Source organism: Microcaecilia unicolor, chromosome 6 (assembly GCF_901765095.1).
Source record: "Microcaecilia unicolor chromosome 6, aMicUni1.1, whole genome shotgun sequence".
Lineage (NCBI taxonomy): Eukaryota > Metazoa > Chordata > Amphibia > Gymnophiona > Siphonopidae > Microcaecilia > Microcaecilia unicolor.
The window spans coordinates 235,920,002-235,932,990 of NC_044036.1; the positions used below are offsets into that span (position 1 = coordinate 235,920,002).

At 44.2% G+C, this 12,989-nt stretch overlaps 1 protein-coding gene across 1 annotated transcript in view; it reads right to left on the minus strand.

Moving 5' to 3' along the window:
* The window catches only part of NOXA1 (NADPH oxidase activator 1), a 590,376-nt gene that overhangs the window by 280,904 nt on the left and 296,483 nt on the right, over positions 1-12,989 (minus strand). The window lies entirely within an intron of this gene.

The window sequence follows — 12,989 nt, forward strand, 5'->3', positions numbered from 1 at the left end:
AAATAAGTACCTGTATACAATATGTAAGCCGCATTGAGCCTGCCATGAGTGGGAAAGCGTGGGGTACAAATGTAACAAAACAAAAAAATCTATATATAATTGCTTGTTGAAACTGGCCAGTGAGACTAAGTTCTGAGAAGCAGATCTAGCACCTCTCTTCCCCTTAATGACCATTGCCAGCTTGAACTAAAGAAATGTTTAAGCACTCATTTACCTCATAACAGAAAGACAGGCTAATACAAAAAGGGTCACTGGTAATTGATAAAGGCTGAAATTGTGAGATAAAAGAATTCATACAAAAAGGACTTGGTTAGCATAAATGATTACATAAAAAAGGTGATACCAAAATATATGAACTTCTCTAAAATATTAAATAAATTAGTGCTGTAAAGCCATTTACTTGCAAAAATTCAAACAATTCAAAAACATGTTATAAAGGGGTATCATACTTAGAACCATTGATGATTCTCCATCATGTTGCTGAAACAATGGATAAAATAATAATTTACCCCAAACTTGTTTTGCATATAACAAAACTGTACAGTTATCTGAATAGTTACACTCTGAAATCAATTGAACTAAAGTCCCCAAAGCCAGCATAGTTACTTGATGCTGCTGCTACTACTACTATCATTTCTATAGTGCTACTAGACATATGCAGTGCTGTACATTTGAACATGAAGAGACAGTGCATGCTCAACAGAGCTTACAATCTAATTAGGACAAATAAGAGATAAGGGAATTACTAAGGTGGGGAATGATAAAATAAGGGTACTGAACAAGTGAGTAAGGGTTAGGAGTTAAAAGCAGCATCAAAAAGGTGTGATTTTAGCCTGATGCTGGGGTCCTCCTTAGGGGTCAGCACTCAAGAAAAAAGATCTAGGTGTCATTGCAGACAATTACACTGAAATCTTCTTCTCAGTGTGCGGGGGCGGCCAAAAAAAGCAATTAGATGCTAAGCATTATTAGGAAAGGGATGCAAAATAAGAATAAGAATATTATAATGCCTCTGTATCTACTCCATGGTGCGACCTCACCTTAAGTATTGCATTCAATTTTGGTTGCTGTATTTTAAAAAAGATATAGTGAAAATAGAAAAGGTTCAAAGAAGAGCAACCAAAATGATAAAGAAGATGGAACTCTTTCCATATGAAGCTAAAGGTTAGACCTCTTTAGCTTGGAAAAGAGGCAGCTGAGGGGGGATATGATTGAGGTCGACAAAATCTTGAGTGAAGTAGAGCTGGTAAAAGTGAATCGATTTTTCACTCTTTCAAGAAGTACACACAGTAAAATGACATGGAATTACTTTTAAAACAATTGGAGGAAATATTTTTTCACTCAAAGAATAGTTAAGCTCTGGAACTTGTTGTTGGAGGAAGTGGTAACAGCAGTTAGAATACCTAGGTTTAAAAAAGGTTTGGACAAATTCCTGGAGGAAAGTCCAAAGTCTGTTATTGAGATGGGTATGGGGAAGCCACTGCTTGCCCTGGGATTGGTAGCCTGGAATGTTGCTACTAATTGGGTTTCTGCCAGGCACTTGTGACCTGGATTGGCCACTGTTGGAAGCAGGGGGAAATGCTGCAATTGGATAGGAGAACAGGAAAGGAAGAGGAGGAAATGCTGCACTTGGATAGGAGGGCAGGGAGAGGGGGAAATGCACATGGATGGAATGGAAGAGAAAGGAAAGTCTGCTTATGAAAGGGAGATGTATTGCACATGAAGAGAAGGGAAGAGGGAAAACTAGATAGATTTGAGAAGGAGCCAGAAAGAGGCTGAAAAATTGAAGAAAGTCGAATGTTAAAAGATCAGTGCCCAACAGACATAAGGCAGGAAGTGAAGAAGGAGGTGAGAAAAGAAAAAAAAAAAGGAGGACCTGGAAAGAGAAGAGCACAGACAGAGGAAAGCAGAACCAAAGACTAGGAACAGATAATTAGAATATAAAAGTCACCACACAACAAAGGTGGGAAAAATGATTTTATTTTCAGTTTAGTGATTGAATTATATTGGTGTTAAGAGTTTACATCTGTGGGCTTTATTTGCACTGTACAGGAGGACATGCATTTCTTTTTATTTCTCTGGTGTTGCTATGACATGCAGAGTCTGGTATTTCTGTTTTCAGTTTTGTTGCATGTTTTTGTGGTTCCCTATTTTGTATCAGGTGAGAGTCATGTTTCTACAACTGAGGTGAAAGGTTTCTGCTGGCATGTGGTGCCTGTGCAGGAATCTGTAACAGTACATCTTGTTCCAGTTTCCCAGTAACAGGTTATACTGGTGCTCTAGGGCCTGTCTTCATAGGTGGGTTAGAGCTATTATGGTTTGGAAAATTTCCTATATAGGTTTTGAGTGCCTTTTTGTAGGGTTTTGTGTTATTTTTCAAGTGTTTCAACACAGATCCAAGTGGCATGAAGATTGTGCTGACAACATGCTGATTGTTCACACCTTGAGACAGCTGAAAAAGAGGAACTCTGGCCACAATCAGTATGACTGATTCACAGAAGCAAAAGTGCACCTTGTCTTTTTAAAAAGCTAAATCTTTGAACATTTTCTGATTTTTTTGTCACATTATTGGGTGGATCCAGTTGAAACTGAACTTGAGTGGAGTTTTAACAATTTTTTTTTATGCCTATGAAGATAATTGACCCTAGTAAAGTCCTTTTCACCCTGAAAGATTTTCAATACGGGTGGAAGAGAGGGGGCTAAGGTTTTTTACCTTCCATATTTATTGTACTCCGTGATGGTTAATATAGTCTAAAAAGTGCATTTGCAGATTATATGAGAGAGGATATGGTGGGACTTGTTATATATGCAATCTTTTTCATCCTCTTTATTGTTTGAACATTTGTCATACATTTAAATACAAAACTTATGTTGTATATATAAATAATGAAGACAATTTCCAAAAGTCATTAACAGGTAAATGGCTATTTGAAAACTGCTCATACTTCCTGTGGCTAGAAGTAAGCACTAATGCTTTTTGAATTTGTGTAATTATTGCAAACCTATTGTTTGCATTTGACTGTAGCAGCTCTCCAAAGTGGCCCCCTAGCTGACTGCCTGGCTGTTGTTAAGCCAGTCCTGCCATCTTCATTCACTGCACTTGAGTTTACATTCAGTTCTGGCTGCTGTATCTCAAAAACAGATATAGAGGAATTAGAAAAGGATCAAAGAAGAGTGACCAAAATGATAAAGGGGATGGAACTCCTCTTGTATGAGGAAAGGCTAAAGAGGTTAGGGCTTTTCAGCTTGAAAAAGAGATGGCTGAGGGGAGATATGATTGAGGTCTACAAAATCCTGAGTGGTGTAGAACAAGTAGAAGTAAATCAATCTTTTATTCATTCCAAAAGACTTTTGTGCTTTTTTGGGATCTTGCCACGGTACTTGTGACCGTGGATTGGCCACTGTTGGAAACAGGATGCTGGGCTTGATGGATCTTCGGTCCTGTCCCAGTATGGCAATACTTATGTACTTATGATACTGAGCTAGATGTACTATTGGTCTGATCCAGTATGTTTATTCTTATGTATAATGCTTGTGTCAGGGAATTTAGAGCCAAAAGCAATTCTTTACATTTCCAACTTTAAATACTTCTGTGAAAATATCTTAAGATATGGGTAGCCATTGTCAAATAAGTATTTAAAGTTGGAATGTAAAGAATTGCTTTTGGCTGCAAGTTCCTTAAACAGGTATTATACGTGCCAAATGCTGGAGTTGGGACGAGTTCTATTGATTTCAGAGACATAACTATTCAGATAAGTGCACAATTTTGTTACATGTAAAAAATGTTTGGGGCCTATCCATTGTTCTGCCACATGATGAAGATCATCAATAATTCTAAAGTATAATACCACTTTATAACATGTTTTTGAATTGTTTTAATTTTTGCTAGTAAATTACTTTATAGCACTAAGATGTTTCCATATTTTAGAGAAGTTTATATATTTCACTATCACCTATTTTCTGATGTCTAAGTAATTGGTGATTGGAATATCACTCAATTTTTGTTATAAAATAATTACAACTATTCCCCAAGTACAGGATATGCCTGACTCTACAAAATAGCCCTCAATGAACATACCTGGATGTTCAGCTCTCTGCATGTTGAAAGTAAACAAAAGAGCCACAGTATTCTCCATTCTGAGTATGCCAGACAATAGTCCTCAAATACTGGGCAGAATCTTATATGCAATAATAATTAAGAATCAAGCACCATTAATCTTTGATGTGATGATCTGATATGATCTTGGATATATTATGAGTAAATCACCAGGCCTGCAAAGAAACATGTGACTAACTGAACCTGTTTCAAACCAGGGGCGTATCTGAACTTCAACGGTAGGGGGGGGGCAGAGCCGAGGTGGCACATTTTAGCCCCCCCCCCGGCGCCGCTGACTCCCTCCCCCCCCCCCCCCGCTGAGACGACGACACCACCACCACCCCCGACCGACCGCCGCCAACACCACCACCACCTCCAACTACTTAAAAAAAACCCACATCTCGCCGAAGACGATGACGACACCACCACCCGCCCGACGACGACACCACCACCTGGCTCCAACTACTTTGAATCCCCCTCCTGCCGTCACTCTCCGCCGTCGTGCCTCAACTCGCTTTGCAGGCGGGGGACCCCAACCCCCGCCAGCCGAAGTCTCCTTCCTTCCTTCCTTCCTCATTTGGGTTTGGATTCTGATGTCCTGCACGCACGTACAACGTGCAGGACATCAGACTCACAGAAACAGTTCTGTTTCTGTGAGTCTGATGTCCTGCACGTTGTACGTGTGTGCAGGACGTCAGAAACCAAACCCAAACAAAGGAAGAAAGGAAGGAGACTTTGGCTAGCGCGGGGTTGGGGTCCCCGCCAGCAAAGGGAGGTGAGGCACGACGGCGGTAGTGACGGCGGGAGGAGGGGGCTTGAGAGGGTCATCGGTAGGGGGGTCCAGGGGCAAATCTACGGGGGCCAGGCCCCTGTGGCCCCATAGCAGATACGCCCCTGGTTCAAACTAACTTTTCTCCACCTCAAAAAAACAGAAAAAAAAAGTAGTCACTAACTTTTCTTGCATTGTGATTGCATTACTGCTGTGGAATCCTGGCGAATGAATGGTTAATTTTAGTCTAGAATATTTAAGGAAAAATAGCCCTCATTTGATAGCAGAAAACATTGTTAATTTATATAAGACTGACATAGAGGAGCATGATCGAAAGGTCGGCTAAATCAGAATTTGGGCAGCCTCACCTAGCACGGACCAAAATTAGGTAGATATAATCGAAAAATAATATGGCCAGCCATAGACATACCATTATCGTGGTTGAAACCGGCCAAATCAGGGCCGGCCAAAGTATACGAAGAATACGGCAGTTTTGAGAAACTCGTTACTGTACTTTATACTTCTCAATGTTCCTTATATTTTCCCCGTATCTGGCTGTCTGCAACTACATGCACTGTACTTGCGGAACATGCAGCTATGGGAAATATATTTTATTGTGTATATATGAAGTTCGTACACTTGATAATGATCCATATAAGGAAAACTCCCATATAGGAAAACTACTACTACTACTATTTAACATTTCTAAAGCGCTACCAGGGTTGCGCAGCGCTGTACAATTAACAAAGAAGGACAATCCCTGCTCAAAGGAGCTTACAATCTAAAGGACAAAAAGTGCAGTCAATCAAGATTGAGGCAGTATAGATTTCATGGATAGTGGTACAATGGTTAGGTGCCGAAAGCGACATTGAAGAGGTGGGCTTGAGCAAGGATTTGAAGATGGGTAGGGAGGGGGCTTGGCGTATGGGCTCAGGGAGTTTATTCCAAGCATAGGGTGAGGCGAGGCAGAAAGGGCGGAGTTGGCGGTGGTGAAGGGTACTGAGAGGAGGGGATTTGTCCTGTGAGCGGAGGTTACGGGTAGGAGCGTAAGGGGAGATGAGGGTAGAGAGGTAGTGAGGGCTGCAGATTGAGTGCATTTGTAGGTTAGTAGGAGAAGCTTGAACTGTATGCAGTACCTGATCGGAAGCCAGTGAAGTGACTTGAGGAGAGGGGTGATATGAGCATATCGGTCTTGGCGATATGCTCATATCACCCCTCCCCTCACATAGACCCTGCACACATGATGACAGAGTCCATGGACGGCCATGCGTCACGGCTGGCCATGTGTGGAGCCATTATACATGCCAAGACGCGCACGTACTGACCTATCCATATATGGGATGGTGAACCATATATGGAGCTGTGCATGTAAGGACGCCCATCACGCATGGGCATCCATATAAGGTGATGCACATTTTCCAATGGTTATTCACTTTGAAACATGTCTGTGAGAAGACAGCCGAACTTCTCCCTGGCAGAGAATCTTCTTTTGATACACCTATGTTTGAAGCACAAGCGTATTCTGTTCCCACACCACCACCACCTGCCCCCCAGGACTCGCAGCATCCAAGCCTGGGGTGAGATCAGGGACAGGTTAGAGAGGTAAGTGTTTCACCCCCACCCCCGGGTTATCAGGGCCCCCCTCCTGTGGCTACACATATAAGAGCTCCCTCAGCAGTGTAAGCACAAACTGTAGTCTGCATTCAAGAGTAATCAGTGATATGTGTACATGCACATTCATTAATATAATCTAGGTACTAGAAAGCAAAAACATTCCCACATCCCTACAATACTGCACACAAACGGTTCTCTCTGTCCTCACATCCACCTCAATGACATCATCTGTACCAATGTAACGTTCCCCCCCCCAATCAGTGTTCTGAATCTCTTCTATTTGATTTGCAAATGAATTTGTGTGCTGAAGGGAAGAAGGGCCATCCGACTCCTGGTGTACAAACTTATATCTTGCAGGAAGATTTAGCATCAGAGGGACCTAGAGTCCCTCCGGCGGAGGTACAGCCACATATGTCAGCAGAGCCCTGAAATGATCATGGCAGTGAGACCGGCGCCTCAGGGATCAACTTAAGTATTATAAACAGGGCACCTGTACTCGTTTGTAATGTATTTCATAATGCAAATGTCCTGTACAATATCAGTTTCCATGTGGCTAATAGGCAACTAGTAAGGTCTTAACACCTCTGTCCCAGATCAAGCCTGAGGTTGCAGCTACCCTCCTCTGAGTGTGGCTGCAACTTCCAAATAACTTCCTCTGAGATGAATGAGATGATATGCCTCACTTCTGTATCCCCCTTTCTGAGTGGATACTGTTTCATGGTATTCCTGCCTGAGGTCCTACTCTTAGTGGATGTCATTGCCTCATATTAAAGTTATGTTCTTCTCCCCCTAAAAAAAACAAAAACCCAAAACAGTCAGCCAACCATAGTCACAAATCATAATGCAAACATGCTGCTGAGCAATGAGTGTGGTCTGCCTGTGTACTCTGAGCCAGACCAGCATCCAGGGTTCCCTGTTATCTCATCTCATGCATCTCACACCCCATCCCCCGCCTTCAGGCCAACCAGCTCCTGCACTATGTAAGCTATGTTGGATGTGCTGATCTCAAAGACAATCCTGTTACATACACAGGGCGCCAGCGGCGGCAGGAGGAGGAGGCATGGGCAGACATGCCTCCCCTTGAGGGGGATGATGAGGAGCCCACACCCCCCGCCCTCTCCAACCCATCCCCACCCCCATCCCCTGCCCCAGCACTGCGCCTCCTGCAGCAACTGGTTGATGGGCAAAACCAGTTGCAAAATACCCAAAATCAGTTGCTGCAGGAGGTGTCAGCAATGAGGCAAGAGATGGGGGCAATGCGGCAGGCTAATGAGCAGCACCTTAGGGCAGTGAGGCTGCTCCTGGTGCTGCTCATAGCCTGCTGCGCACGGCAGAAGCGTAGCCACGGTGGGCGCAGGGAGGAGCGGTCGCTCCCCTAAACAGCTGTTTAAAAAGTGGCGCTATGCGCCTCAACCGATAAATATATTTTTCTGCTCCCTCTTCTTCTGCCGGCGCTCTCCCGTCTGTAATGTCACTTTTTACTTCCCGATGCGTTCTCCCTCCTGCGCCGGCGATTATCAGTCAGCCTGCCAGCGTCGGGGCTTCTGCTGCTTCTCCTCCTCAGGCGCGCGTCCCGCCTACTCTAAGCAACTTCCTGTTTTGTGCAGAGGTGGGACGCGCGCCTGAGGAGGAGAAGCAGCAGAAGCCCTGACGCTGGCAGGCTGACTGATAATCGCTGGCGCAGGAGGGAGAACACATCGGGAAGTAAAAAGTGACCAGAGACGGGCAGAAGAGAGGGGTGAAGCCAATTTGTAGTATTATGGAAGGAAAGGGGAAGACGGCAGGGAGCTGGATGGGAGGGTCAGAAGTGAGAAAGGAAGGGACACGTGCTGGTTGGAAGGAGGAAGAGAGGGGCTCGATGAGAAGAGTCAGAAGAAGGGGAGGAGAAAGATCTGGAAGAGACAGTTACTGAATGGAGAGTGGGAAGGGACAGGTGCTGGTTGGAAGGAGGAATAGAGGGGACAAATACTAGAAGGAATGGTCAGAGAGAAGGGGCAGGTGCTAGAAGGAAGAGTCAGTGAGATGGGTTAGAAAGGGGACTGATGGCGAAAGGAAGGTGGAAGAGAAGGGACAGACTCTGGAAAATAGGGAGAGAGAAGGGAGAAAGGGGGCAGACATTGGATGGAAGGGGAAAGAGTGCAGGCTGGATGGAAAAAGTAGAGGAGGCACACACTAGGTGGAAGAGGGTTAGGGGCAGACACTAGATGGAAGTTGGGGGGGGGGAGAGAGAGGCATCCTATTATTTCACAGGTTTTTTTGCTAACTCTCCCCCCTTTTCCTGCACTTTCTCTTTCCTCCCTACTGTACAGCACCTTCTTTCTATTTTCACTCCTCTACCCAGTATATTCTCTCTTGTTTTCTCTCACCCCCTCCAGCATCTCTCCTAACCACTCCATCCAGCTGGATGGAAGGAGATAGGCCTCAAGGGGTTGAGTGAGGGCAATTGCTGGCTTGGAAGAGGGAGAGAATCTTGGAGGATGCTAGAATAAAAAAAAAAAACAGAGGGGGGTACTGGACATTACACAGGGATGAGGACCAAGAAGGGGTATGCTGCACATGGGAGGAGTAGGGATATAGGGGAGATGCTGACATGGAAAGGAGAGAAGGACAAGGAAAAATGCTGCATACAAGGGGGGAGTAGGGTGTCAGGGAGAGATGCTGGATGGAGGTGAGGGAAAGAGGACATCCTGGATGGAGGTGAGGGAAAGAGGACATCCTGGATGGAGGGGGGTAAGAGAAAATGAAAGAGAATATACTGGTCAGAGGAGTGAAAATAGAAAAAGGGTGCTGTACAGAAGAGAGGAAAGAGACGGTGATGGAAGAGAGGGGATAGCAAAAAAAATCTATGCAATAGGATGAAGAATGGGAGGGCTGGAGTAAGGGAGATGAAACTGTAGGCAGATGTGGTGAAAAATAAAAAGGAAGATTGAAGACTGAGTAGTAAAAATGAATGAAGTCTAAGAGGCAGAAACTAAATAAAGGAAAGCTGAAAGGAAAAGATCAATTCAGAGGTGATATAGGAGAGAAAGTGAAGAAGGCAGGAAGGGAGAGAAGAAGTGGCAGATGAACTGGAGATCATGTGAAGAAAGTTAAGAAAAGCCAGAAACTGGAGACTGAGACAAACATGACGGGAAAAAGAAAACAAAATGACCAAACAACAAATGTAGAAAGAAAAATTTATTTTTAAATTCACTGAATGGAAAATGTCAGTTTACAGTAAGTTTACACTGCTTTCTTTATATTTTGCAGAGTGCTGTTTTGATTTCTCTTTCCTCTAGTGTTGCAGTGTGGGCTTCTTGGGTTTAAGTTTAGTCTACATTATTCATATTTTAACTTTGTGGTAATTTATTTCTGTACCTGGCAAGGGTGTTCAGTGTTTATGACTGAGGCCAGGTACTCTGTTTGCACCTAGTTTCTGTTTAAGCATCTGTAAGAATTCAACTTGTTCTAGTTTTCTAATGGGCATATTGATGTTCTAGTTCCTACTGTAGTATTTCCTGTGTTGCAATTTTTCTAGATAAGGTCTTTGTTGTGTTACTTCTGTAAATCAGTGGTGTTATGGTCAAGTAGATTATATAGATTTTGAGTGACTTTTGTAGGCTTTGTATTACAGGTACAGCTGTTCCTCGGTAGAGTACAGGGGCATTCCTGCTAATGGTGTCACCAGACTCATTGGCTGAAGAATGGAGTGTTTGGTTCTCCCTGAACCACAGAGGAAGGGCCAGCGCCAGTGGCACCAGCACTGCACTCTTCAGTCATGATCATTGACAACACTAGCAGCACGAGCACTCCTGGTTGACAGAGTATGAAGCGCAGCTAAGTGCTAAAGAGCCAATGTGGGGTGAGGATGCTCTAAGTTAAGAGTGTGAATGGTAAATGACTGCAAATACTTTGCTTCATAGTTCAGGAAAAATTCATGTGAAAAATGTTTTGGGCAATTCATAATGTGTTACCGAGTAGCATTCTTAGATGACTATCAGCTAACTAACCATAACAAAAATAATATCAATTTTTCTATTGTGCAATGCGTTTCTCCACTATCAGGGAAGTAGACACATACTCATACTGTTTCCTGTGGTTTCCAATTTGACTTCTGCTAGTTCAGTTGTGTGATCGTTGCTGTCACCTATTTTACAAAAGTCTGCTCCCCCTGACCTTAAAACCTAGCTACGCCTCTGGCGCACGGCCATTGCAAGAGGAGGACGTGGCCAGCATTGAAGGGACATGGGGGTGGGGGGGGGAATTGTAAATAGTTTATTTCTTTGTTTGGATTATTTTTAATACAAGTTCCTATTTTTGATATAATAGGGTGTGTGTCTCTCTTTGTGCACTACATATTATCAAATGCTGGGGTGATGTGAGAGGAGGCAGCAATATGGATTGCATGACAGTGTGAACTGTGACAGAGAAACGTTGGTACATATGTGTGATGTGTGGCCATACAGAAGGCCACCTGTTCCATCCAAACTGCATGGCTGTATGGCAGGGGGGAGGCTGGGTGGGTGTTTCTGTTGAGAAACACAAATGCCCATCCAGGCTCTTCCCCCCTTACCATAGAGCCCCACAGCACAGAGTTGTGTAAATAATAGGTATATTGTCTAGCACTAGTGATCTGCCAAGTAGAAACCTGCAGATAACCGTAGGTAGCCGCCTAGACGATGTTTGCTTTCTGATCACCAGACACACTTACCCACAACCAAACTATATTGGTGGGGCCACAAAGGAGCTACAAACAGCTGGGTCATCTTTTCACATTGAGCAATGGTATATAGTGCTGAGGAGAAAATGAAAAACAATAGTAAAAACATTAGATGGATGTTTACTTCATCACAATTGCAATATAATACAACAGGTACAGAAGGGCTGAGGCTAGGGGACATAAATATATGTTTTTGTATTTATTTTGCTCACAGCTTTTTCAATAGTAGCTCAAGGTGAGTTACATTCAGGTACTCTGCATATGTCTCAGTCCCAGGAGAGCTCTAAGTTTGCACCTGAGGCAATAGAAGGTTAAGTGACTTGCCCAAGATGACAAGGAGCAGCAGTGGGATTTGAACCTACAACCTCTGGATTGCAAATTGGTGCTCTAACCACTAGGCCACTCCAGTCACCAGGCTTAGCCGCCTGCAGGTGATTTGGGATTAGGAACTGTAACCAGAAACCCTCTCCCTCACCATGACTTAAGAGGCTCAGGTACCCATGGCCACCTTGAAATAGTTTGCAGGCTAGAATATAAGAAATGTTGTTGTTCCATAACTATGGAGGATTGTAGGACTGTGTTGAATAATGTGGAAAAGACATTCATTGAGTTGCTATGCTCCCCCCCCCCTCCCCACCCCGAACAACCTTGAGAATGGGTGGGCACTTCATAAAAGGGGACTGGGGTCACCACAATAAAGAAGGATGGAACCTAGCGGGGAGACACAAGAGGTGGAAAGCAGGAGGAAAAACTACCTGCTGTGGATACCTGTGAACCTGGTGAAAATAGAGGTAAGATTGAATGCAAAGAACAGAGACAGAATGGGGAGCTCTTGACCATGAGGGATGCACACATCCATTCTCAGGGCCTCTTCCCCTCCCGCACCCCACAGGCAGCCACCAACCGAATGTGTCCAATGAGAACAAGACATCTGTACAACAAATATGGGTAGAAACAATCATGGCTCTCAGAGTCCAGTGTATTACAGTCCACTGCTGTCTCCTTGCATTTCCTCTTGACCAGCTGTCCTGCAAGATGCAAGAAGTGTTTGTTTAGCACCTACATAGCAGAAACAGAAAAGGTGGCAGAGAGGTATAAGCTTACCTTGAGCTAGTGGTACAAGAATCTTTGCATTGATTGGTACAATGGCAGCCAAAGCAAACACCCACCGGCAAGGGTAATTTCAGCGACCCTGAAATTGAACTGCTGGTTCAGGAAATGCAGAGGAGGCACATGCATCTCTTTGCTCCCACAGCCCAGAGGCTGGCTGCTACAACAAAACAGAGAGAAAGGGAGGCAGTAAGGGACCAGCTTAAGCGCACTTCCACTGTGGCAGTGATGTGGAAGACTGCAAACGAAAGTGGGCCGGTTGAGGCATGATGTCAGGGGGGAACAAAAAAAAAACCTCTCAAGTGCAAGCACAGAGAAAGCCATTTTAAAGAGGCGCCAATAAAGGAAATACAAGCTTTCAAATGGGCAGAGCAGCTGCGGACATTTATCATTATGACCCTTAATCAAAATGAGGACAGGCACAGTGCAGCTGGGGCCGCCCATAGTTCCCAACCTATAATCAAAATTAGGCCGGCCATCTCGGCAAAGCAGCTGGGGCCAGCCATGGATTTGCCAATAATCGAAATTAGGCCGGCCATCTGAGATCCGCCCATCTCATTCTTACATGGGCGTCCCCGAGAGCGTATTTAGCCGCCCTTCTCTGTATTATCGATTCTTTGCATTGCATTGGTACAATGGCACCAAAGCAACCACCAACCCGCAAAGGTAATTTCAGTGATGCAGAAGTTCAGCTGCTGGTTGAA